General features: G+C 44.9%; 1 pseudogene across 1 annotated transcript in view; it reads right to left on the bottom strand.

The window, feature by feature from the left end:
- Nucleotides 1-341: 341 nt before the first annotated feature.
- Nucleotides 342-26467, bottom strand: part of LOC144143409 (nose resistant to fluoxetine protein 6-like) — a 48344-nt pseudogene continuing 22218 nt past the window's right edge. The window contains exons 9-16 of the transcript XR_013317086.1: nucleotides 23625-23729; nucleotides 23350-23515; nucleotides 21904-21983; nucleotides 16625-16747; nucleotides 16382-16502; nucleotides 11551-11737; nucleotides 8454-8596; nucleotides 342-3011 (exon numbers count right to left, since the gene is read on the bottom strand). The product of XR_013317086.1 is annotated as a nose resistant to fluoxetine protein 6-like (transcript). The remainder of the gene's footprint in view (nucleotides 3012-8453; nucleotides 8597-11550; nucleotides 11738-16381; nucleotides 16503-16624; nucleotides 16748-21903; nucleotides 21984-23349; nucleotides 23516-23624; nucleotides 23730-26467) is intronic.

Here is a 26467-nt window from a genome sequence, read left to right as displayed (position 1 = left end):
CTGTTTTTTTCGTGATCTGGCGCCTTCCGACAGCATAGTTAAGCTCCTCACAACAGCGCTAACAAGCACCGGCAAGAATTTATCAGATAGATAATATGTTAGTTTCAAAGCCTATGTTTGTCCCCGTGCTAAATCATTTCAGTATCGCATTTACACCTGATGTGCCCTACCAAGTTATCTATCTTCGTGATAAGTGTTTAATTTTTCTCACGTAGCCGCATGGTGGGGAAGCCCCGTGGTGGATCAATTGATCCAAAATCCTTTACTCTACGAGTGCGCTTTCCGAAGAACTTTCGCACAAAAACACCAGTGGTATTTGATGACAGAAAAAGATTATATAATAATTGAAATTACAATAATTGAGAGTTTATTAACGTGCTTATGTACAATCGATGGGTCTTGTAGTGCAGCGCCACTAAAAAAACACGAAATAGACGAAAAGCTTTCGCCTAAAGTATATACACTACATACAATAAAACTTAAACAAAACCGTCATGGTACAACAGCAAAACAATTTCGTCATGCAGGTCTGTAAAACCATGTAAAGCCTGTACTTATGAAATGCAAACAGCTGTGTTTAACACAGACAAAATACAGAAATAAGAATGAAAAAAATTAGGGGTCATTCCACTCTGTGAAGAAGGAGGAGGAGTACTTTTATATGGACGGAGGTTCTAGGCCTATTTGGAGAGAAGGTGGATCGGGAGAGGGTGACTCACTCTGGTGGCTTCAAGACAAAAGGTCTGGATGTGTGTCCCCGAGGAGGTTGGTGCGCCGGGTGGGTGGGCCGGGATGGCGTTGGCAGCAGACTAGCAGCTCTTAGTAAACTGCTCGTGCAAGACCGCTATATATGGAGAATTGTGCTTTCAGTGGGAAGGTAGGGACGTCGACAGTATGAGGGTTAGGTAGTGGTTGACGAGTTATTATAGGGGTGTGAACGTGCGTATGAATTTGGGGTGAAACCAGATGAGGTTGTGAAGGTCAGCTTTCGCAGCAGTGAGTCATAAGAAGGAAAAAGGGAGGGTGTATAGGCGCACATAGAGGGGCCTGCCATCTTCCAAGATTTTAGGGGCATAGCTGGCGTTGGCAAATGACTTATTGGTGAAAACATCGGCGGTTCGGGAAAGTCCGGCAAGAGACGCGAGGAAGCATGGCGGAGTGAGGTTTCGGAGGCGGTTTTCTTGTCCTTTTTATATCGAATAATTTGCACCGCTTGGGATGAAGGGGCCGCATAGGTATAGCCAACAAGGCGGAAGCAGTGAGGATGTGGAACACACTCTTGTGCAGCCGTGTGAGCCGCCCGATTCCCCATTGAGGACTCCTCATGGCTGGGTGACCGCTCCGAGCGAATGGTTGAGGCTGAAAGGTGGATGACCAGAGAAGCTGTGCAAAATACACATCCCACATATGGTTAGAGAATGCACAAGTATTTATTTTCCTCACCATTGGCTAATGGTAACGGCTATGGCTTTGTGATTGCTAAATGAAATTTGGAAGCTCTTGTTTTATTCTGGGAAACAATGTTGGGGCTCTGCTCTTTCCTCCAAGCACATGTATTAACAGCCCGCGGGAATTCAAAAACCTTTCAGCTTCACTGCGAACTACCTAACTTTGAAATGTAAATGAAATTGGTCATAATGTTACATTCATCTTAGCGGCCACTTATCATATAACTGTTTTGGGTAACGTTTTGATAAAACAAGAGCTACAGGCATGTTGTGGTGAGCATTCGCGATAAAGTCGGCTTTGCCGCAAAGCGTTCCTGCACACGCAGAACAAAAATTCACGGAACCTTGGCCTATGTGCGCCCCGTACTCGGACCACTTGATCACCTTACCTACGCAGCATCGATGGAATTAATGCGTTCTCAACACGTTCAGGCCGTGTGCCGCACTCCAGTCCAAGTGTCGAGCTCCTTCCGTGAGGAAAACGGACATCCCTGTGTGTGCTATAGCTTCGCGATCTGTCTAGAAATCCTCTACGGTCACGAAAAATCGAGGAAGCCAAGGGTGTCTAATGGCGCTTTCTTCCTCAAAGTGTGTTGGTGTTCAGTGTGTTGGTGTTCACTGACGAGGGAACCTTTGCCACGATAGCCTTGCTGTAACGTACTTAACACGAACGGCATACTATGCATACGAATAGACAACATACGATGCAAGCAGCAAAAGAAGAGGTGAAGCACTATTACAATTAAACAATGAAAGATATATACCATTAAGTGTGATGGGAAGGAAAGATACTTCCCTCCCCATCCCTGCCATCACAAAGAGGGAGGGCGTATTTTACTGTGAAAGGTTCTGAACTAACGAGGTAGAATGAGCTATTGCCAACGCCGACATGGGTTGAATAAATGTTGTAAGGGCTCTGAAATCTGAGGAGCGGACAGTGAGGTGCCTTGCGGGTGCTATATGAGGTGAGGGGAAATTATTTTTTGTTGTTTTAAGAAGGATTATTAATAAGACCTCACAAATAAATTCAGCACAACTGACGTTTACGTAGAGTAGCTTCTTAGCTAATTTCTGTAAACAAATTTAAGATCGGCTTTACCGCACCTAGGCACCTAGCAGAGAGACAGGTTGCTTACTGAGTGGCCACTGGTTGTGGCCAGAAATATCAATAGTAATAGCAACATTAACAATAATAATGCGCTTATCTAGAGCTCTTCTACAAAAACAGCTCGAAAAAGCTGCTTTATCCGTTTACAGTGCATCGTAATGAGCAATGAACAACAAAGAACCATTATCTTAGTTTACACCACATTATATTTGTACTTAGGCGCTGGTTCAAGTTGTCGACCGTCACATTGCGTCCTTGTGGAAGATTACGGAGACCGTCGGAGGAGGTGGTTTAGGGCCGGTGGTATGCTCCAAGGCTGTGGCATCCTGGGCTGCTTTTGCTCCTGTCTTTTCAAAGACGTGTTTGTAAAAGTTCGCAATGGGAGCTTCACACGCCAGAAACAGCAGGTAAGCGAAGTAGTAGCTGATGGCTATTATCCCCAACGTATTTGTCAACTGAAAAATGCAATAGAGAGTTAAGAAGTGACATGCACCCACGACTGCGCACAACAGGGTTTACTGGACAGTAAAATGAACTAAATTTGTGTATTAACGAAGACATGGCAGGTTTGTTAGTTCTCGAAGGGTTCGCCTGGTAGTAAAATTAGCAAAGTTCGCTCCTTTATATTCCCCCCATAACCCTCCCCCCCCCCTAATTATGCGCAAGCAAGCTGCCCGTTCTAGCAGCAATCCCAGGAAAATGCAAATCAAGGTTCCTAAATGTGTTTCATTCCTCATCTTCCACACATACTACAAGGTCTTTCTAGGGCGTTCCAAAAGTACTTTTTCGTCACTTGTTATGTCTGTCACACACCTCGCTGACTGAAGAAAATGGCCCCCACCAGTGACATCGTTTTGTAGTTTTGTAGGGAAAGCATTACTTTATTCGGTACGTCGACATTGCGGCATCGTGGTAAATAGATGGTTCAGAAAATCACCGTCAGCCCAAAGAATAAAAAAAACAAGCATAGAAAGCCCTGATTGACGCCGAATGTGTCAGGAAAGCTTCTGTAAATAAATTATTAAACAAAAAATCAAAACCCCTTTTTTATGAGAAGGATAAAAAACGAATCGTTGTCCCATGCAACCTAAGTCAAAGCCATTGTCAAAAATCCACTCTCCCATCTTCCCAACTCGGCTAAAGTATAAAGCCAGCGTCCAAATTCAATTCCAACTCCCTGTCCCCCCTTCCCTTTCTGAAGAAAAAAAAAGAAAAAAAATGTGAGGCATGAGACCGGCTCCAGCTAGGCTATGACAGGTTTAAACTTTTAAAGCCAACATAAAGTGAACGAATAGGGCGAAAGCAACCAATATTTTCCAGAAAAAGCCAATTTGATGATTTAAAAAATCATCGAATTGGCCTTTTCATAAAAAATATTAGTATAAAAAGGCAACGTCCACGCCCACACGACCAAAGTCCAAAGCCAAAGTTTACTTCTGCTTAGTGAATGTATTTCATCGTCATCATCGCTCACCGTGTGTGCTGCCAAACTATTCTTTGCGTATTACGAGGTGTTGAATAGGTGCGCAAAAACGTCCCACAGTAATATTATGTGAGATATAAGTGATGTACCCTTTGTGCAAACCCTTGTGCAACCCCTTGTGCAAAGTTTTCTTTCCTGCAGTGGGATTAAAGATGGCTTTCATGCGGTGTGTTTTATTCTGGGGTCAACGCCTAAGGGGAGGCATAGAAAGCTTCGCTTAAAAAAGTCGGGTAAAGTTTAGCCTGCGTTTAATCGAACCTGGCACCTCTAGAATGCGAGCCAAGCACACATTCTCAGCACCACCACAGATCCATGACTCCAGCTGACTAAATGTGGACCTAGTGAATGCCTTGGAGCTGCGACTTCGAAACATGCGTTGGAGACATGGACCGAGGCCTACATGACTAATTAGAGCAGGCTAACTAGAGAAGTAGCAATTGGCCGAGTGGGAAAGTGTACGTTGCCGCTAAGTGCCCTCGTTGCTTGGTATGTTTCCATACAAAGTAACGAGGTAAAGACAGAAAGAAGCAGGGGGAAAATGAATAAAAATGACAATGAGAGGAGACGTTCGGTGGTCGGAAATAGGTGCTTTCACATTCTCTGCCTCATATGAAGACCTCATGTGCTTGTAAGTTTTGTCCATGTTTTTGCCTATCAGAGAGCTTTAGCAGCCTGGTATGATATGTTTGGGAACTACTCCCGGTGATCTATCAGTATATAAACCCATACATATGTCCCTTCCTGTTAGCGTCCCGGCATTAACGAAGTTTCACTGAATTTGTATTACGTGTATATGCCAACCACAGGCTATGTCGCCCGCCCAGAGCGCCACAGCTTGATTTGCTTGCCGCATCATATACCTGTTCTAGTGTCTACTCTGATTTTTTGCGATTTTCTTCCAAGTGACTACTGAATGTCTTTATTGCTACAGTAGAAGGGGAGCCAGCCAATAGCGGTGATATTGCTTGTGTGACGTTACTGAAGCAAGCAAGAACTGCTCGTATTTTGAAGAACATTGAGGAGAAGAGAAAAATGTATTGATCGGGTTTCTAATTTAACTAATACGTCTAGACCAGCAATGTCTGGCTCTGGTACTTTGCGGCCACTTAAACTAACAGTGCACGCGCTCATTAACCGTGTTGGGAAAGTGTCTAAGCTTGAAAAAAAAGAGGATGAACAAGTGTTACAGGATTCATATAAAACTTGTGCTTAAGGACATTATTTTCTGTTACGAAGTTTCAGAGCATGAAGCAAAAATTGCCCTTTTTTTAGTTCGCATTGATGTTCACCAGATTGCTTTAACGATGGCGTAAGGATTAAAGGAGCTATGAAGACAAAATACAAGTTTGTGTTATTCGAAAGATTTCGTGTTTTATATGCCGCCAGAGCTTGTCCGAATGAAAACGATGCTTTATTCGCTGAGAAATTATTTAATTGAAGTTAAAATTTTGATTTTCCCGCTGAATCGTGCGTTTTCGTGGTCTGCAATGACCTCACAGGAACAAACCGCTCTGCAGCCGATTGGGAAGCCTTATTTACGTTTAGTAAACCTAGATGGCGCCACCATACCAGGGCAAGGCGTTTTCTGCCTTTGGTTTGTTTTTGACCGTATTTAAACCTGGCTTGTTCAGGGAGAAAATATCCGTTTCGTGAAACATAGTACTCGTTCGACAAATATGGTCACGTAAAACACCGTTGCTTGCGTCAATCGGCCAGTGTCGTCTGAGATAACCCGAAAGCCCCGCTGTCCTGTGCAGCTAAACCAAGCATAGTGCACGCAGTACCAACAGCAGTAGCATCGGTACTTCTATGTTTACGTGCGCTTTCGTAACTTCCCCTGTTTGTCCCACCATTATTACGGCTTTAAAAAGAATGTGCCTTAAATTTACGCGCAAATAGCTCGTTTTTGAAGCTTATAAGCTCTGTCTAATTCACGTTTGCTTTTGCCGCCCTGCGCCAATTGCAGAGGTGGCTGGTATGACATCATTCGTTCTGTTGCGGGAAATGAGCTAGTGGGTCGCATTCCTTTTTTTACTAATTATATAGCTTATTTGAGCGAAGTTTACGGTACAAGTGGTGTCAGCATGATTCTAACGAGGCAATCTTTTGAACGAACCAAACTTGTGTTTTCTCTTCATGGCATTCCTTTTTTTCCTAATTATATAGCTTATTTGAGCGAAGTTTACGTTACAAGTGGTGTCAGCATGATTCTAACGAGGCAATCTTTTGAACGAACCAAACTTGTGTTTTCTCGTCATGGCTCCTTTAAGACGTGATACTCGGAAGGAAGTCCACATTTGAGAAACGACGTCAGCGGCTGTATTTCTGATGAACGCTGAATTCGGAAAGCAAACTTCCTTTGTTTACAAGGTTTGAAAGCTAGCTAAAAAATCAGCACCATTTCATTCTGTGAAGGTGGATGACCAGCAGAGCTGTATAGGAACGCAACTGAGGTAGCGTTCCCTATGCATTGCGCGACGTCACCAGCCAAAGACACAAACTGGCCATTTAAGTTTTATATGCAGTTTATTATTTAGTTTGCACGTAGACTTGGCTGCAGCACCATCTACGGATGGAACGCCGCTTGTAAGCAAAGAGAGTGCGGCGCAGGTGTAAAGCGTTCCTCCAGAACACGCAGGTGGTGACCACAGTGAGTACACCGTAGCTATTTCTAGCTGCATCGACGGTGCGGCGTTTACTTGTCTACGCACTCCGTCTACGCATGCATATATTTTCTGGAAACTAGCGTACAACAGCTGCGCTCCAAAAACGAACATTCCAAGATGTCCAATTCTCCTGTCGCGCGGGAATTTTCAACCTGATAGCGAATTGGGCTTGACTTTTTGAGGGCCCTTCATGCTCCGCTGCTGCTTCATGGCCCGTGTCAATTTCATTAATTAATTTCATACGGCTGCGCGGGCAACCCCGCGCAGCCGTAGCCGGTTGATTCGTATTCACGCCATGCCAAGGCCATTCTACTTCTACTTCACTGTAGCCATTCGTTGTAGCGTGGTTACAGCGAACCGGTACTGCAGCCTGGATGTAGAAGCTAGGCTGAAGCGTAGTACTGTAGTGTGTGAGCCATTCTTTTGCGATAATGGCTGACTTCCGCCGTTTTTGTCCTGATTCGTTGCAACAGCGGTGGCACTGAAAACTGCACTACTCAGAAAAAAACAGCGCAAGCTAACACGAACGACAAGTAGTGCGGACACGAGCTGAGTGCTTCGGCTGCACTATTTGCGCCTCAAATGGGCTGCACCAACTAGCCCAACAACGCACTTTATTAAAATGCAGTAGCTATTACTGCTCAACTGGAAACAAACGCCGGAAGGAGTGTCAACGCCGGGTTTGGTACAAGGTGGGATTGATAGTGGCGTTGAGAGCGTACAAATACGATTTTGTAATAGCAAATATACGCAACTACACAAAGTATTATTACACGCCCATTTGAGTCGAGTTTTTTTATTCACTTTGCGACGGTATTTCAGGTTGCCACTTTCTATTGCTCAGCGGGGGGCATTTCTTACCTTTTTTACCGAACGGAACGGGAACGATGCATGCGGGGGGAATAATAAAGACCGAACTCCACTGAAGCCGAGTTTTTTATTGCATAAAGAAAAAACCGAGAGCAGACTCGCCTCCGGGTGCACCACTTTACGTATTCGATCAGTAAGCGCATGTAAAGCTCAATCTCCTCACCTTCGCAAAATAATTTTATTTTGTATTTCAAGCGTTAGAAGTTGCTGCTTTACGGCCTCAAAACTATTTTAATGTTCCGTATATTTGGTCAGACCACAAAATTAAACGAATTGAACTTATAGTGACTCTTTGATTTTTTTTATTTTGATTGTAGGGTTTAACGCGCCGATGCAACGCAGGCGATGAGGCACGCCGTAGTGGAGGGCTCCGGATTAATTTTGACCACCTGGCGATCTTTAACGTGCGCCGAAATCTTGTACACACGGGCGTTTTTGCTTTTCGCCTCCATCAGAAAGGATGCCGCCGCGGCCGGGAATCGAACCCGCGACGTCGTGCTAAGCAGTGCAACGCCTTAGCCACTGAGCCACCGCGGCGGGTAACTTATAGTGACTCAATTTCAGCACAGGAACCTAAAAGATCACTCACCACACTTCTTTCTATTTTTATTATTTATACCATTTGATTAAAAGTTTGCTTTAAAATTGGCCCGGGTGCAATTCCAATGACACAATCTTCCAATCAGAGTGACGTTGTATGTTCGTGGTACACTTAAGCTCATCAGAATTTTCTTTGTTCGTTTGATTCCACTCTGATCATAAAGAATTCCGAGTACGTTCATGAGTAAAGTGTTCTGTATGGAGGTGTACATTGGAATGCTCGGCTGCTCACGTCATCTGGGTAGCATTCTTTTCCCCTGTGCCGCCGAAAGTCGTACCTGAAAAAACTCGTCCAGGTTGAAGCGAGTTTTCACCAGGCCCATTCGAAGGAGAAGGAACAGTCCGTGCAAAAGGTAGACACCGTACGTGAGCCTAGCAAGCGGCACAAATCCTTTCCAGGATGATATTCGGGCCAGGATGCCTGCGAAAACACATTTGAATATCCTTATTCACTGCCGCGCAAACTCGCCTATGTATACGTATACATAAAAATGCGTCACTTGCCTCTGTACGGATTGAACAAATCTTCGGTAAGGAGCAGTATAATATTTTGCGGCAATCCACATTGCCCCGAGCAAAAATAGAGTGGGCGGACTGGGAATGTATATAATTAAATGTAGAAACTTTCATGGTGGGAAAAGCGCTACAGTAACAAGGACAAGTGAGTACACGGGACAAAGCGCTTTGTCCCGTGTACTCACTTGTCCTTGTTACTGTAGCGCTTGTCCCACCATGAACATGTACCAACACGCCCAGCTCGCAGTTCTTCTGAATGTCATTTCTAGTAGAAACGTTGTCCAACATATCAATAATATGTGTCTGTACACATACGTATTGGAGTTGAAAGGCTGTTACATGTGAATATTAGAACTTTCTGATGTGTGGGAAGTACACAAAAATCGAAGGCTACTGCCCTTGCGATGATGCCTGAAAGCTGTTGTTATCAGTGAGTGCTGTAATGAACGTGTTCCCCGTATTTGACGTTATCAGCCCAGTGGAACCTATCGTGACGTCGGGAACCAAGGAAGCTTTTCTTTCATTCTCAATCCGTGTATCTCTCCGTGTGCCGACGACGTCTAACGCAAACGCATTGCATTGCCCCGTGGACCGTAGAAGGATAGGAAGCCTATTTTATGTATTGCTAACAGAGAAACGTGCGCACTCTGTGTCGACATAGAATGTAGTGAGGCTGTATAACTACTACTTAGAATTTTGTCGCGTCTTGCCAAACAGGACACAATTTGGATGCACGTAGGAAAGGATATTTATTAGATGATGGGCCTTATTTACGAGGCGATGTAGAAGCGATATTTTGTTCCAAAATAGGTACAAGTCCCGCACTTCCGGGGCAATGCAGAACGTTATATGCCGTGCTCCACGTCTAAACCGGTACAAAAGATAACAGACAACCCTTGTTTAGGCAAAGAATGCGTAGAACTGAGCTAAAAGAACATTTTAGGGTAAAAAATACCGCAGTCCTTGGGAAAACTTACTTCGCTGGGGTTCGAACCCGCGACGTTCACTCCAAAATCCACAATTCTACCCTTCAGTTACTGAGGCCGAACAGCGGTATTCGTTTAGCAGTTGCGCAAACGAATAGGAGTGCTCCAAGCGAAGCAGCAGATGGCGCTGGGGCGGCACGGGAAGTGCCTAGCTTGAACGCACAGGAGAACGGAACCACGCGAGATAGAACAAGCACCAAGCGGAGGCTGGCAATACTGCAGACAACAAAGCATGTGAGCCGCTGCCGAAACTGCTTTTTCTTAATCGTCCTCTGCTGTGTCACTTCACATGGCAGCCGGAACGCGACCTCGTTCTCCTCTTCCTTCGTTCAGCTGCGTCGCTGATACAGGCGCATGGTTGCAATTTGTGGCGGGTAATATTTGCGCAATAACATAGGAAACGAGTAGTTTCTTCTATCAGAAACAAGCTAGCGAAAATTTGCGCGGCTATTGAGAGGAAGGCTTCAGAAGACCCTGGTGCACTAAAGGGCACCTGCAATGTAAAACATAAGAAACCATTAATGTCTTACTCGGTTGGTGGGTTGCACTGCATATAATTACCTTCCGACCACGTGTATAAATAGGCCAGACGGCAAGATGTCTGAACATTAGGTTAGGAAAGAGTAATTGTTCGTTAAGAGGTGCCCTTATATGCAATTAGCTAGACATTGGTAAAAGTTGTGGCTGTGTTTGTGTACCGCGGTTTAGCACATAAATGTGATGTTCAGGCGCAAGAACCAGCGCGTGCGCAAGATCGCTGGGGCATTTTTAATTGCGGAGCTATTTAAGCTTAAGATTGGTTCGGTGGCGTTAGCAAAAAAATACCAAGAAAAAACTGCGCCGCCTTTAAAGGGTGCACCGCCGCAGAAGGGGTATTATAAAAGTGAAGCCGGTTTTCGAGCCTGCTCGAGTTCTCACAAGGGGCATATGCGTATGCGCACCCCTTACTATGCCATCTTAAAGGTGATAGTCTTTCTTGGTCTAGTAATACGCAAAAAAAAAAAAAAAAAGCTGGCGCAGCTTGCACTCCTGGTCCAAGGCTGGAGAAACAGCGAAGGAGGGGGTCGAGCTAGCTTCTTCCCCACTGGGATCCGCTCTTAGAATGGGAGACCGTCAGGAACGGCCTTGTAAAATCCGGCTAAACTTGGCCTCACCCCTCAACACTTAGCTTATGGCCTAGCAAGGACATCGCGAAGCCTAACAAAACTTAGCAAAACCTAGCAAAACTCAGCAAAACGTAGCAAAACCCGAAGAAGCTAGGTCGACCCTAGGCACCGCTGTTTCTCAAGCCCTGCACCACTAGTGCAATGTGACTGGTACATGCGCTGTATGATCATTCGGCGTATAAAATGATTGTCTTTTCCGTGTAATAAATATAGTTGTAAGTCAGCGCCGTGTCCCGTGCCTATTTCTTCACTGTGATACGTCGCTTTGCGCTGTTTATGTCATGATAAATCCTTACCAAATGGCCCAGTTTTCCGTTCTTTGGGTTATTCCGTGCCGTCCTCCAAGCGGGGGCCCGGGAAAGTCCGCATCGGCTATTGTTGCTGTTCTTAAGCCGTACAATGTCATGGTGCGTTAGACACGCTGATGCTGGGGCATTGTTGATAACAATGTAGCATCCACTGCGCTACACGCAGCTTCTGAAGGGAACTACACACCTTCGCATTGTTCAATGTGGGTATTCCGAATGTTTAATATATCTCCATTTCCTTCCCTTAAATTCTATTTCTTGTGATGGAGAGTGCCATCCTGTATATGGTAGTTTAAATTGCGGCATATGTGCCTGATCGATATCAACCACCCACCTTGAAGAACAGCAACTCAAGAAGAAGTACAATGTTCAGATTTGACCATAGTAGAGTCTACGTACCTCCGTATCCAGTAGCGCAAGCGTAAGCAGGCCAGCACAGAGATAATGACCACAGCAGTCTGTGGTAACCTCCATAGATCGCGTTGGTGATTGCATTCGGTAAGTTCCCCCGATTCCACGGGAGCGTTATAAATAACACGAACCATGCTGCTGCTGTAGAGACAAGCCAGAGGGTAGTTTGTAGAACCTTGAACGAAAAAGAGACAATGATAGCTCCCATTTTTCGTTTTGAACGCCTGTGATTTCCAGTTATAGCGAACACACGAGTTGTTACTAGATTTAATTATTGCAAATTTAATGCGTCGGAATTAAATATAATAGAAAATGGAACATGATAGCTCTAAAGTGTGCTATGTCTGACTTTTTAGGGGCTATGGAGACAATGCCGAAAGCAGTTTTTTTCGAAAGATTAGGCAGTTCATGCCTTAGTACAATTTCGTTCGGTGGCAAATGGTTCCATTGAAGGGGAATTTTCATTGTGAAGAACTGATTTTCAATAGCCAGCTAGCTCTACAACCGCAGTTATAAAATGCTCTTTCGACGTGCAAGGGGGCACGTCGACAGTGGACCATCACTGTACTGATTACACGTCCAGGGACGCAATACCGGCAGCGAAGGAAAATTTGTTTCTTAGTAAAACATAGCGGGGTGTTTCACCACCAGAGCGGTTCGGTCATGGGTAACATGCTAGTTACAAACGAGAGAGAGAGAGAGAGAGAGAGAGAGAGAGAGAGAGAGAGAGAGAGAGAGAGAGAGAGAGGAAACTTCTTTACTCAGCAGAGCCTTCTTGCTGGTAGCCATGCGCCGCCCTGGTTGTTACCCCTCTCTCCGATATGCGTGAAACTTGGGTTTGTGTCTGAGTAGAATTGTGTAAAGAGAGCTCGACTGACCTCTCGATATTACGATCCGCAACTGGCAAACGGCAAACCGAGCTCCTGATATTTCTTTCGGTTTTGACTGCGCATGTGCAGAGTACAGTAAACGACAGGTTTCTGTGGCTCTGTTAGAAGAGCCATACACTGCGCCACGTCCTTGTCGGTATTGGGTTTGTTTTTAACAGCATCATCCAGTCCACGCGCGGGGGTGAATGACGTTATTTTCAGATGGGAGAGAGAGAGGGAGCCATCTTTAATGAAGTTATATGCCTAGCTTGCTACGGCAGATGTAGTGGCAGTAATAATGATGATGGGGAGGATGTTGAAGAAGTGGATGTACACAAATGTGTTCAGTTATTTACAGAGACTACATGGTCTAGGTCCGTGTGCTACTGGTACGCGATCACAGCTTTTGTTGCCCGTGAAGTACGTTTGGGACATGCCCAGGAATCTAAGACGTGTTTCAGTTGAATGTCTACGGAAAGCGTCAGTTCCACAGACACTGCGAGGAACACTCTTTGCGCGCTAAATCGAGCACATTCACAAAGGCTTTCTAGCACACCGCCGTGAGGGCAGAGTGATGACGTAGTCCGTTTCAACTTAAATAGGAAGTTGCCCGTGTATGCGACATTCAGCCCCATACGATGTAAAATTGCTTCTTCCCGCTTGGGGAGCCGAGGTGACAGCATTAATTTTCAGTGTGGATTCATAGAATATAGCAGCGGGTAATGATGTGACACGTCAGCCCAGGTGGAATTATCCATGTTCGACGCTCGATGCAAGAACAGGAGCATCTTTTCTGGGGAATGGTATCCATATTTCCGGTGAACGATGGTCATGTGCGATGGATGCAGCAATGTCCGCCTTCACATTGCCAGTTATTTTAAAATGTGCAGGAATCCACTGGACTGCTATGTGACGGTGCGCTTATAGAGCTTGGAGATGTAGGTCGTGTATGTCAGACAGAAGCTGTTCTTTTGGAAATGACGCTTGAAATTGAAGTGCAGCCCTCGAGTCCGTCAAGATAACCCACTCTCGTGCGGGCTGCTTGGTGAAGTGAGCGAAAGCCACCCGTAGAGCTGCAAGTGCTGTAGCCGTAGTTGACGTTCACTGGCTGAGCATGGCACTGATGGTGGTGCGGGATGACGACATCCGCACCCCGATAGCGGATGATGTGGATGACACCGACCCATCAGTGTACAGATGAATGTGTTGTTGTTAGTCCAGAGCAAAGAACTTCAGGGCGGGGGCCGGAACGGGCTCCTTTCTTGTAATGCCGGGCACAGTGGTCGTGATTGGTATGGGAAGGAACATCTAGGGCGGGTGCTCAGGAGAAGCAGGCTGTTAAAAGAGCCGCGGTAGCAAGTCGCGGGCTTCTTTGGACCAGCGTGTCTTTAAATGAAGTCCACGCTGTCTTGCCACAATCCGCAGACGCGCACGAAGCAATTTTTGCGTGCCCAGAGCGACTGGTGAGAACCGCCCGCATACTGTCAGTGTTCCGATTGTAGTCTTTGGAACGCCAATGGAATCCGCAGGGCTTGCGCTTGTATGCTCTCTAGCACTTTGACATTTCCTTTTGGGAGAGGGACCAAAGCAGGGATGCTGTCGAAAAGTGAAAACGCCTGTTGTGTATGAATCATTCGGTGCATGTTAAAGATCTCTGGGTGGTCAAATTTAATCCGGAGCCATAGACTACGGCGTGCCTCATAGATGAGGTGTAGCTTCAGTGCGTTGAGCCTTCAAAACCATTTTTTTTTGTGGTTTGTAACGTCACCCAGTGACACCAGTCAGCGAAAGCGAGAACTCCCTCCAGGAGTCACAACGCTTTCTAGGTTTTTATTAGCTACTAGGGCAAGAGCCTTAAATGCCTCATCAAACGCGAAATGTGAACGTTAAAGTGACCGTCCTCGGCGTCAACACGAATTGTACCATAAGTCTCAGGTGACTTCAGCGGCTGCAACTGAGCGTTGGAGTTATGCGTTATTTCTGCGGCGCGCTGTTTCTCGGCTATCGCATCCCTTCACGTAAGTAGTCTTAAGCGTCTCTGCCGAATTTTTCTTCGCCTGATTAGGTGCAATAAATCTGCAGATTTGTTAATTTGTTATTCCTCCATGATAACGATTTGGTGAAACGCAGTGTCTGGAGGGCCGTTCGACGGCGCTCCAACTCAGCGCTGCAGGCATGCCTAGAGCATAGAGTTTCTTACAATATACACGAGAGAGGAATCTGGCGCTAGCGTCTATGCGGCTTACATCAAGGCCGTCTGTGTCGTTATGTGCCGCCATTATGTCTTGCGGTCATGTTAGTTTCATCATTGGCTTGGATTGAAACGTTTTAGTGACCGCAAATTTAAACAAAGTGCCACAAAAACACGAAGAATAGTGTGCAATGATGTAAGTGGAAAATAAAAACAGGCTGTTTCAAAACTAAGGAAAACGGAAGTAAAGCGTATTTTTGCGTGAGCGGCTGTGCCTGCTATTTCGCAGGCCAAGGTTGTAGTTACGAACAGTGTTAATATTTGTGGGAAAACTCATTACAGACTCTGATTTTATTAATTTTACCATTTTTTTTCAAATAATAAGTTGTTTGAAGAGTTTGGAAAGTTTTTTGAGCGTGCGTATGAAAACGTTGCCACGTTGCCTCCGTGGTGAACCGGTGGACCGACCGCCAGCTAGTTTAACAAGAAAAAAGAAAACGTGGCGTTAAACAGTCGTACACGATGACAAGATAGGACGCATACACGCGCCCGTATATGTCGTATCTTGTCTTCGTCGAAGCACGTTTTGTTTCTTCTTTTCGTCGGCTACAAATTTCGCGGCGGCATATTACCCGCTCAGTCATACGTCCTTCCACTTCGGCATGAGCAACGTCAGGTGCGATCATGCACTGCCTGGTGTTTCACCGAACACGGCTACCACCGAACAGCGAGGATTTCGGCTTCCTTGTAGCTCGTAAACGTGTTAATGCATAGTGAAGAAAGCAAATCCCAAAAACCGCTTAAGGATCCAATTGTCAAGGATCCAATTGCCCAAGCCAAAATGGGGGTCTTCGAACCCCGACGACGAAATGGCTTACGAGGCGCAGTTTACTCTCTAGTATATTTACTAAGAAACTCTTTGGCCTAGAGTGCCACTCGACGACATTTGTATGTTGAACACTAGGCTGATAGTACAGGTCAGAGCGTCTTCTGTTGTCGTGTAGACGTTCCCTCTTAGCTTCCTGATACCACCGGTGGTCTTGAGTCCGGCTGTTTCTTTGTTTATTTTTCGTATTGTTTTTGGTATTTTAAATGAATCTTTTCTTTTCGTTAGGTTGTGTGTTGTTTGGATAGGTTACCTTTCGTTACGTTAAGGAGGGCGAAACAGTGCCAGACGCGGCATTTTTTTAGGAAACACCGGTGGACGTCGCCTTAGTTGAGTGCTTATAGTACCGTCGGACGGCAATCTAGCTACAGCTTTGATTAAATCAAGGTTGTACGTTGTCTTCATTGACCCTTTACCATGAAAACAAACACGCGACATTTCGGCTTTTTAACGCAGGGTTTCTGCGTGGCCCTTAAAGCAAACCGGACTGCTCCGAAAATGTAATTTCGTGCCTAAAGCCCTAAATCGAATTATTTATTTGGAGAAACGCACATATTACGCGAATCTTGTAAGTGGCAAATTACCATGAATGTCAGAACATTCGCTGAATATTTTTTTCTAGATGATGGCAGGGTGGAAACTTGCATCTGGATGAAACTTGGAAGTAAATTGCAGCATTTTGTACGTGACAGCCTTTTAAGCCCACTATTTGTCGTTTTGTCATCAATGGTCGTCACACCATATAATCTTCTTGGCAGTGAATCTTACAGTTTCATAAAAAAAAATGTTCGTAGTGGGACTGGGCCCGTATCGGTTAATATATGTTCTTTGATGCTGAAACATACGTGTGCTTCGCAGGCTGGGTATACTTACAGGAGATATCCTGACGTTCTTGTGCGTCGCAGCCAGGTACCCTGCTAAAATACCAGTTACGTACGTCGCCACATGAGTTGTGGGCCTGAAGTAGATCCGCTCAAGAGTTTGGAAGACGCGCCTGAAAAGAATAGCATCAAATCACCAAAACACAAACGTGCGGAAGAAAAAAACTAAAGGACAGCGTTGGAGTGGATTTTGATAACGCCACCTTCACTAAAATGGCAGTTTTGTTTTCCGTACCAGCCGTCATTGGTTCCTGTTGTCATGCCGAAAAAAAGATTTGAGAAATACGTCCGGAGAGCTGTGAAAGTACTGCACACGAGCGCGGCCAGAAGGAGCACAGTGGTGATCGTCCTGGGAAATCTGGAAACCCGAAAACAATGTCATTTTCAGCGGCAGCATTGACGCAGATCGCACACACGAATGGGATTAATGAGGCTATCAGCGCAGTGGAGTACACCCCAGCTCCAACCTAATTTGGGCGCCTTATACAGATACGATGTAACTAAAAATGCAGAAGATACTGAACGGCTTGATCAACTGAAATGAAACTTGCCGCATTTTGAGACAAAATATTTAGCTGGGCTGGATGGCGGAGGCCATTAAATAAATAAGCAAGCAGAATAGTATTTTGAATAAATATCCATAACGGATAATTGGAAAGAAAGGTGGAAATTCAATTTTACAACTCCCGATCTTCTAGGGACAAAAAAACCTAAAAGGGCCAGAAAACTGTAAAGACAGGTTTACTAATATTGTAGATTACTGTTCCGGAACTTCAAACGTCCTAATCTCGCTAGCAGCATTTGCTAAGTAGAACAGAAAATTCCAATGGCGTGAAAATTGGCATCTCAAAGCCTTACATTTTTCTTCCCTATTCATCAGGAATTTAAGTGAACGAGGAGCACTACCTGTAGTGAACTAAAAGTCTATGTAGATGGTATTATTGTAAACCGTAAGACACTGCTGTGTAAACGCAATAAAAATGTATGTAGGCAGTTCCGTTGTGCACATCCTGCAAAAAATACTAGCTTTAGAGAGTAGAGATAAAAGAAGTTTTGTTCCAACTTCGACTTCGTTCAAATGCTTTGCATTGTACGAGCGCAGGTAAATTATCACTCCGTGTTAAAGCGAGTTATCGCCCATTTCCGAGCATTCAGCTACACGAAAACCATGGAAAATTTAAGAAATTATTGGTGCAATCAGGCGCTTCACCGCTCTGGCCGCCAGCGTTACTGATCGCAAAGCTGGCAAATTACGCGTACTTTGAACGTTATCCTATGTAGCACCCCTCAAGTTGGTCGTCTTGGCAGGCGGTCTTCGCCGGCACTATTTAGGACGTGCCTTACGCATGAATACTCGTGAAAAAAGAATGCAAAGGAAAGCGAGGAGAGAAATCTCAGCTTTAATGGTTTATTTTTAAGCAGACAAGCCATAGTTTATCGCTGAAAATAATTCGGAAGAGCTGCGAAACGTGTTATACTCCAAGGTACAGCAAAAAGCTATTCATCTTTTAGGTTCCTTGTTACAGACGTACCCCTAATTCCATGCAATGAGATTATGACGGACGGAGTTACTGCGCTCCCGCAGGGTTTTTATAACATTCCCAGTACAAACCTCTGTAGCTTTGTCCGCTGCATCACGCATATTTAGTAGAGTTATCGTTTAATTCAATCTCTCATAGCACAGGAGAAGTAGCGGGGCAGCTACTCTTAACCACCAGATACCATGTCTCCCAATATATAGTCGTACGCTGTTCCTGCATTGGTCTCTTTGGTCGTCTGACCGCTGCGTTTGGTTATTCAAGTGGGGTGTGCTGAGGCACTGGAGGGTATTTTTTAGCGCACTGTCCGTGAACTGTTAACAGTTATTTCAATCCCCAGTGCTGCGTTATAAATGACGTCCTGCAATCATAGCCGCATTTGGAAAACGTTGTAGTTAAACGTGCTTGTACTAACCAATTACGGTTGGTCGTACATAACTTCGTTTTATTTTCTAAAGCGGGTACATTCTGTAAATTTGTTAAACTATAAAATTTGGTACAAATTCCTAGCCCTTTTAACAGTGCTGGCAAGTCAAAAGAAGTGTGTTTGAAAGTCTAAATCAAAAATATATTATATGTTCTCCAATAAGAGTCTTTACGCGGGTATCCAATAGATTCTTTTATTGCGATGGTAGGCCTTACTGCATAAAGCATACATAACAAGTATATGTTAACTCCCGTTTCGAGTGGTGATAACTGCGTGTAACAACAAACTCAAGGATGAACTTTCCAGCTCTCCAGATCTACTACACGTACACAGCAGCAAGCATAGTTGAACCGCTAATTGGCACAGAGAATACTGATGATTAGAGACCGGAAGTTTAGGCACTAAAAAATCGGGTTTTAGGCGCCTATTGTAGGCGCTCAAAATCGTAATTTAGGCATATATAGGCGCTACGTACTACCTTATAGGCATATATAGGCTCGAATAACATTTACTCAGGCGGTGTATTTCATAGCAGTTTTTTGGCTTTGAGTAAGCACAGGATACAAACATCGGGATTTCGAAAATGCAATTTTATTTTCTTCATGAAACACTTAAGGGTCGCGCTTTCAAAATATATAGGCTGACGCTACACTGTGCGAAAGGCTGTGGAAGCAGTGGCCAACAAGCTCCATCTCCAGGTTTTCGGGCTTGAAGTTGTGCCTTTTGTCAGTCAATATCTGCTTGCAGGCAGAAAAAGAACACTTCACATCCACTGAAGTTAGCGGAGCGTACTTGTACTTCGTCACGTTGGATGTTTTGATTCCATCTCGAATCGCGGTATGTCCGCCGCTCAAAACCTCAGACAGTTCCTTCAGCGTAGAAAATCAAGGATTTCTGTCCAAGACAGACTTAAGCTTCTTTATAGCTCTGTCAGCAGCAGGACCCCTGGGAGCACTAGCGAACCTTTCCTGGGTGTCCAAAATCAGCTGAATATTTTGAGTCAGCGTGGAGCCAGAACTTTCTCAAGTTTCTGTATTGTTGTTGCCAAGAACGTGAAATGGGCACACAAATAGGCCAAGTCACATGGAGTACCATCATGTAGAACATTCTGGGCCCTTCTCACGGCGAAACTCTCTCTTCTGCAAAGCTGCTAACAACAGCCTTAACACCGTTTAAGTGTTGGTTGTAGTGTTCCACTGCCTTCAGCCAAGTTCCTCAGCGGGTAACAAGAGGCTCCGGTGGAAGAGGTACACCCGGCAACTGTTCCCTGAAAGCACGAACGCGAGAAGGAGCCTTGAGGAACACCGCCTTCCCTGCAGCTATCAGTTCGTTGACCGAGCTGAACGACTTTCATAGCTCTTCACAAACCCGATGAATCCCGTGAGCAAGACAAGTGACGTGCAATATGTCTGGATAAAAAACCTTGAGAAGTGCACCAGCCTTATGCATATAAGCTGCTGCGTCTGTGTAGAGCATCACTACTCGGTCTTGGTGGTCTCCGGAGGGGTACAGAAGCGGGCGATGGTCTCGCCGCTAGTTTTTTCCAGCTCTTTTGCGCAGATTAGTAAAGGTGTTCTTTTCTTTTCTGCCTGTAGCCTTTCAACTACAGTGACCAAGTACTCGTCCGGTCGCATCTATCGTCTAGTCCACAGAAATCCATATGTGGAATTCACCGATTTCTCTTCTAATTTCTTGTAGCGTCTTCTCGTACAGTGGTAGCAGGTACTCCTTGCGAAGAGTCGACTCTGATGGTACATTTTGTTTGCAGTACTTTTGCAAGAAATTCTTGAAAGTGTTGTTTTCGATCTTCGCCCAAGGGATGTTAGCAGTGACTTCGCATAGGTCAGCGCTGAATTAGCTATGTTAGCAATGTTAGCAAGCCTCAAGTTAGCAATGGAGAGGGACAAGATGCTCATGCATTCCCATCGGTCCAACAATAGATCTCCCATTTTTCCATCGAGATATACGACTGATTTAGGCAAAATCTGTACTCGACAGCACAAAAAAAGGCATTTATAGGAGCTTAAAAGCTTGTATAGGCACGGACCTCAAAATAGGCACGTATAGGCACAATAAACTATTGCTTAAAATACTCCCCTTCCCTTAGTTCATGCTTATATGTTAAATAGGCTCGATACAGACTCAAATAAAAAATAAGCATTTTGCCTAAAGTTCCGGTCTCTACTGATGATTAAGCGATTTCTTCTAGTGCGCAAACGAGACCACGAACAATGCTTTATTTATTTCCCGACTCTTAGTTTCTTGATTCATTACTACGGCCACAGAGCTAGAATGTATAGAGGGCGGGGGTGGGGAACGGCCCATTGCGGCAGGCGCGGACGAGCGACCAGAATGTCCAATAAAAACGAACCCGGAATACAAAACTTCGTAGCTGCGACGGCGAAGGAGACGGTAGCGGCACCTTATGGACAAAATGGTAGCGGCCACGTAGAGTTTCTTAGTAAGTATTCTAGAGAGGAAACTGCACCTGGGAATCCATGTCGTCAAGGGGGGGGGGGGGGGGGAGAGCGGGGGAGGGGGGGGGGAGAGCGGGGGAGGGCGGGTTATGCGAAGATCACAGCTTCTGGCTTGGGCTTGGCATGACGATTGGATTCTTAAGCGGTTTTGGGGATTTGCTTTCTTCACTATGCATTAACACGCCTACGCGGTACGAGGTAGCCGAAATCCTTCCTGTTCTGTGGAAGCCGTGAGCCGTGGCAACTGAATGCTTGATGAAAGAGCAGGCAATGCGTGATCGTATATCAAACGTTGGTCATGCCGGAGCCGAAGGTGATATGAGCGTGTGATATGCCGCCGCGAAAGCCGTAGCTGACGAAAAAAAAAAAAAAAAACGTACTTCGACGAAGACAAGATACGACACATACGGACGCCTGTATCCGGCCTATCCTGTCTTCGTCCACGACTGTTTAATGCCACGTTTTCTTTTTTCTTCAAGTAGCAATCAACTCACTCAGCAACAAGTTGTTAAGTCTTGTTAAGCTGTAGCCGACGGTAGGTGCACCGGTTCACCGCGCTGGCGACGTTTTCATAGGCACGCTTAAAAACATTTCCAAGCTCTTCAAACAACAAATTATTTGAAATAACGTAAAATTAATAAAATAAGAGTCTGCAATGAGTTTCTCTCAAAATATTAGCATTGTCGTTAACTGCCAGCTCGGCCTACATAATAGTAGGCCCAAACGTTCCGGCGAAAATACGCTTTACTTCCTTTTTTCCTTAGCTTTCAAACAACCTGTTTTATTTTCCCCTTGTATAATAACACACCATAATTCATAATTTTCGTCTATGAGCGGCCAAAATTCATTCCGGGGCTGCGCAGTGAAATGCCGATCGCGGCGGCCGCGCAGTTTCTTCTCCTGCGACTGATGCCCCTACCTAAACCTTGGCGAAGGGTATGTGAGGTTAATTCCCCCTGCGAAGCGTCGTTTGCCCTTCTGTCTTGTTCTAACTCTGTGACTATGGCACTTCGATAATATCGCTAAGCATACTTTTCAACGAAAGACAATAATAATAGATATTTGGACATACCTGGACAGGAGCATGACCAGTGGCAATGTGATGGCGAAGATTTGAATTTCGGTGCTGACATACCAGAGATGTATTAAACACTAAAAAGTAAGAACCCGAAATTCTCAGTCTCTATCTCTTTACGACATGTTTCATTAGATTTTTTAAATGTATGCACACACTGAAATAAAAAACACCAAAAAAACATCCTTTTTGTAGAAAACATTCATTGCTTCTTATTTTTTTAATATAGATCAGTCAATCACCAATTATATGATTATGTGAAGGCAATTAAACTATTTTGAAGCACGATGGCTTAGGTTAATCATTTGTAAGTGTGCTGTTATATTCTGGAGCTGAAAGCGCTTACAGTTGGTTTAATGTCACCGATGGCTCAGAGAATTTTAGCGGCCTCGTTCCGTTACGAATTGCCCAAAACAAAAGCGAAATTCTTCTCCCTACAGACCTTTTAGCGCTGTAGTAAGAGTCTTCCCTTCATGAAAAATGCGCAGCAACGTCCCAATTCCAGCCCAACCAAGGTTCTGACAGTTATTTTATTCACGAAAATGCTAATTTTTATATTTTGGTCTTATACGTGTCTTAACAACAAAGACGCTTTCTAACTTACAGCAGCTGATTGCGGTGATTCAAGCGCGGTGACCGCTGTCACGCCACTGTTTACAGCTATTCGAGTCTTCTCCATAAATTCTGGGAACCCTTTGCCTTAACTATAGCGTTGCCTTGGGTAGGTGGTTCATTTCGTTTAGTTGTGCGTTGACTTTTGGAGTACCGTAGGTCTCCTGAGAGTGCCCTGTCTCTCGTCACGAATTGTTTTGGAGCCCGCGGCATGGCCGTACCGTGCAAATTATTTCTAGCCTTTCTTGATTCTTGCGGTTCCGAGAGTACGGTTACAAGACAGAGATACTCTGGCAACCCGACATTCCGGCATGATGTCCAGTAGGCTCGCGGTTCAGCGGACGAGCACGGTGTCAAGTTAGCGGGCTCATGCGAAACACTCGTTCAGCAGCGCTGTTTAACTGGTCCGCTGGTGAAAGCAGGCACCCTGCTCAAGCGTAAGAGAAATGCAACCGAAACTATGGAATGCTGCCTGCTGACTGTTCAAGCGTCATGAACACGACGGTAATGACGACCATGGTTTCGCTTGCCGACTTTCCTCGCGTCGACGAAGCCGGGGATGACGGTTGAAGATGATTTTGTAGGAATATTTTTCTTATGAACGTTGGCTATCGTTTAGCAGCCGTAGCTGCACTACCCACTTTTGTGATTTTGTGTATACGTTAACATCTTCAACTATCCTTATCCTAGATTTCTTTACAATTCGTTCCTGTTCTTCAATATTTTGCCCATCCTGAGATCACATTTATTGACACCTATCGTACGTGCGAATCCAGGTGATTTCATAGGCCAAATACGGTCAGTGCCGGACGACGAAGCTGCGGTACTTACAGTTTCACTGAGCGCGTTAAAGTTGTTGGTGTGTACGACGACAGTCCACCAGTTTCTGGAACATCTGTCTATCTGTCTACCAAAAAGCTCCTGGTCAGCAGGCCCTTCAGCCATAGTAGGCAGTAGGAACGCTAAGAACACCACAATCACAACGGGTACAGTCAGTCTGGGGGAGGAAAAAAGACTCGGCAATAAGGAAAATAACAGTAAGGTAAGCGCTGTAGGATTGACTGCGGTCATCCACGTAGTGTTCTCTAGGATAAACACGATCTTACCTGATATATCGATGGACCAGATTAATCATGCAGGAGCGTAAGCAACTCTTTGCAGAGAGCCGGCATACTTTATCCATATTTGCAAGGTACGAGAACGTGAACCCTCTGAAAAAAAAGGTGCCCTGCAACTTAATCGATGTGTATTTGTTTCAAATCGCATTCATGCGTAAATAATTATGATATTATTCCTAATAATCGTCAGCAGCAGCATACTAATTGTCATCATTAGGATTTTTATGCCCAGTGCCGGACAAAACCTCTCCCAAATATTTCAAGCCACTTTTGTCCTTACTTTGCCTAGTTAATTCTTGGTCCCATTTTTTTTTCGAGATTGACACACTAGTGAATGATAAACAAAATTACCTCTACAACCGTGTTTTGCCACAGCTTAACAATTACGTCTTCATTAGAGGTTCCTAGTTAGGAGACTTCTGGGGTAATAGCAGACTGACCAGAGTCACAACATCCACGAAAACCTACATTATTCCTAAGAAATTCTGGCGTATTTTGCGCGCACGATCAGATTATAAAGCGCGCACTGCGTGGAGGGTATCTTAATTGAAAACACTTCGCGCACAGCTTGGCCGCTCTGACGAAGCCGCGGGTAGTACCCTCACGGTGCGCAGCGCGGCCAGCGGCGACAACACGGCGTTGGCTGAGACCGTCAAGCGACGCAAGTAGTTCCAGCAACAACTTGTAACCGCTCGCCAAAATGAAACTCAATGCGCCAGCAACGTTACGCATGAGAGAAAACAGCTAACTAGTGGCTGAAAATTGCGCTGTTTACACATAGTCATCCCCGTGCATATGAAAGCGGACATCAAACATCAGCCGTGGTGATAAGACTAAACATCTCTGACAGCCTGTTTGAAACCGTAGAAACAGGCGCGCTTCTCCCTACTTGTGCAAACGACCAGGCCCGTCCCGCTTCCATGCGCGCAGCGCGTAGTTTTTTAGGAGAGGCTGAAGCAAGCAGCCGCCGGCACGGAATCGCTGACGTGGGTGTCAGAACCCATGCGCGCCACATTAGCTCACTGCACTCATGTGCGAAAACGCCATGCTATCCACACTTAAAATTAAGGTTCCCGAAGCTAGGAATCTATATCCGTAAGAGATGTGAACTGATGGACTCACTGGCTGACTGGCTCATCCTAAACTAGCCGAGAGGGCGAGGCCCACCTTTACATTTGAAGAGTACGAAATCGTGCCGTGACATAGTAAACTATAGAGCTGTATTCTCGAAACCTGCGCCCATAAGGGTGTTAAAAGCTTGAAACTTGTTTCCATGAGCTTATCAATATTTCTTACGCCTCCGGAAATATAAAATTTATGTTCTCTTAATAAGCATTTAGCCATATGCATATTTATGCAAATATATTACGAATTCTTGGTTTGTTCAGATCAACCCGTATGCGAGCGAATCTGGATTTTCTTGAGAATGGCGTATTTTCGCTAATCTGCCAAAATATCTTACACCCCTGCAACACGGCAAATTTAATGGCATATTCATCGAATGTCATTCGTTCAAAATGACATTTGTTTGCTGCCACAAGTGAAAATGTAATGACGTTCGGTTAAAATGACTTTGGGGACCGAATGAGGTTGCGGAACCCATTCGACTGCGTTCTGCCAGCAAACGGGTTATCTAGACACCAGAGACTCGGTGGGAATGCCCACCCAGAACAGATTTCTAAAGCGTCAGTAGCATTAAAGTATCTTTACATACGTTTAATTTTTAGTCATTTATATGTTCATGCGAAACAAGCTGAATATAGTTGTAAAACAGAAATCTGCTAGTCTCGCTACCAGGCCACCCTCAGCCGATGTGGTGGGCGCCAGCGGCCATGTTTATTTGAATGCTCCATGCTGGTGCTACTGGTGCGACGGCAGTGGGAGACGCTAAAGTGGTCCAGTTCCACTTGTCGGAGTTGCAGCTTCAAAGTTTTTCCAAATATTGAAGCGCTTACGAAAATATTTTCTCTACGCAAGTTTTCACACATCGCAACTGCCACCATTTGCAAATGACATTATTTTGGCCGCGTAGTACCGCGTCAAGAAAATGGCATTGAGTCGAGCGAATGACATTCGATGGGAAGGACATTAAATTTGCCTTTTCGCAGCGGTAATGGACGGTATTCTATCTTTTACGCATTTAAAAAGTTACTGAAACGAGGAAATATTATTAAGTTCCATATTTTTTAAAACTACTTTTGTAAGGATGTGGAAACGCATGAAATATCAACTCCCCTTAAGCCGACAGGAATGGTGAACTGTTTTTCACCATAACGTCTACCAATACAAGTACCTAAAAGAAACGTGAAAGAGTTTGCTCTAATCAGCCTCACGATACGCGAATATGAATTGGTGTGAAATTTATTATTTTATGCGTTTCGATGCCGGCACCAAATTACGCATGCAAATCCCTGGAGGACTTTTCTAGATTGTCGCTCGTGTCAGTGCTTTAAATAGCTTGTTTTGGTGGTGTAAACTACATGCTTTCATCAATTCGCCAATACTGTATTGCGCTGCAATCTATAATTATATCGTTGCGTCTTACAAAGTTTTCCGTACAAGTGTTTATGCAGTAACTTTGAGTTAGCTGTCCATCCTGGGTTTTCCAAACACGAGAAAGTTTTCATTACACCCTCTTGAACAACTATCAAAGTGTTTTATAACAGGTAATTCTATTACGTCATAATTGAGCTGTTGATAACAGCCTCGCCTTTTGTTCCAGGGTGGCGGCCTAAAATAGTATTGTCTGCCTGTAATTAGACAACGTGTTTTAGGAATATGGTGACCGACGTGAGTGGTGATGTCTCCACTGGGTGATACATCAAACTCTA

This window comes from Haemaphysalis longicornis, unplaced genomic scaffold, assembly GCF_048455015.1.
Source record: "Haemaphysalis longicornis isolate Haplotype H1 unplaced genomic scaffold, Haemaphysalis longicornis Haplotype H1 scaffold_1, whole genome shotgun sequence".
NCBI lineage: Eukaryota > Metazoa > Arthropoda > Arachnida > Ixodida > Ixodidae > Haemaphysalis > Haemaphysalis longicornis.
This window is presented reverse-complemented; position numbering and strand designations above follow the sequence as displayed.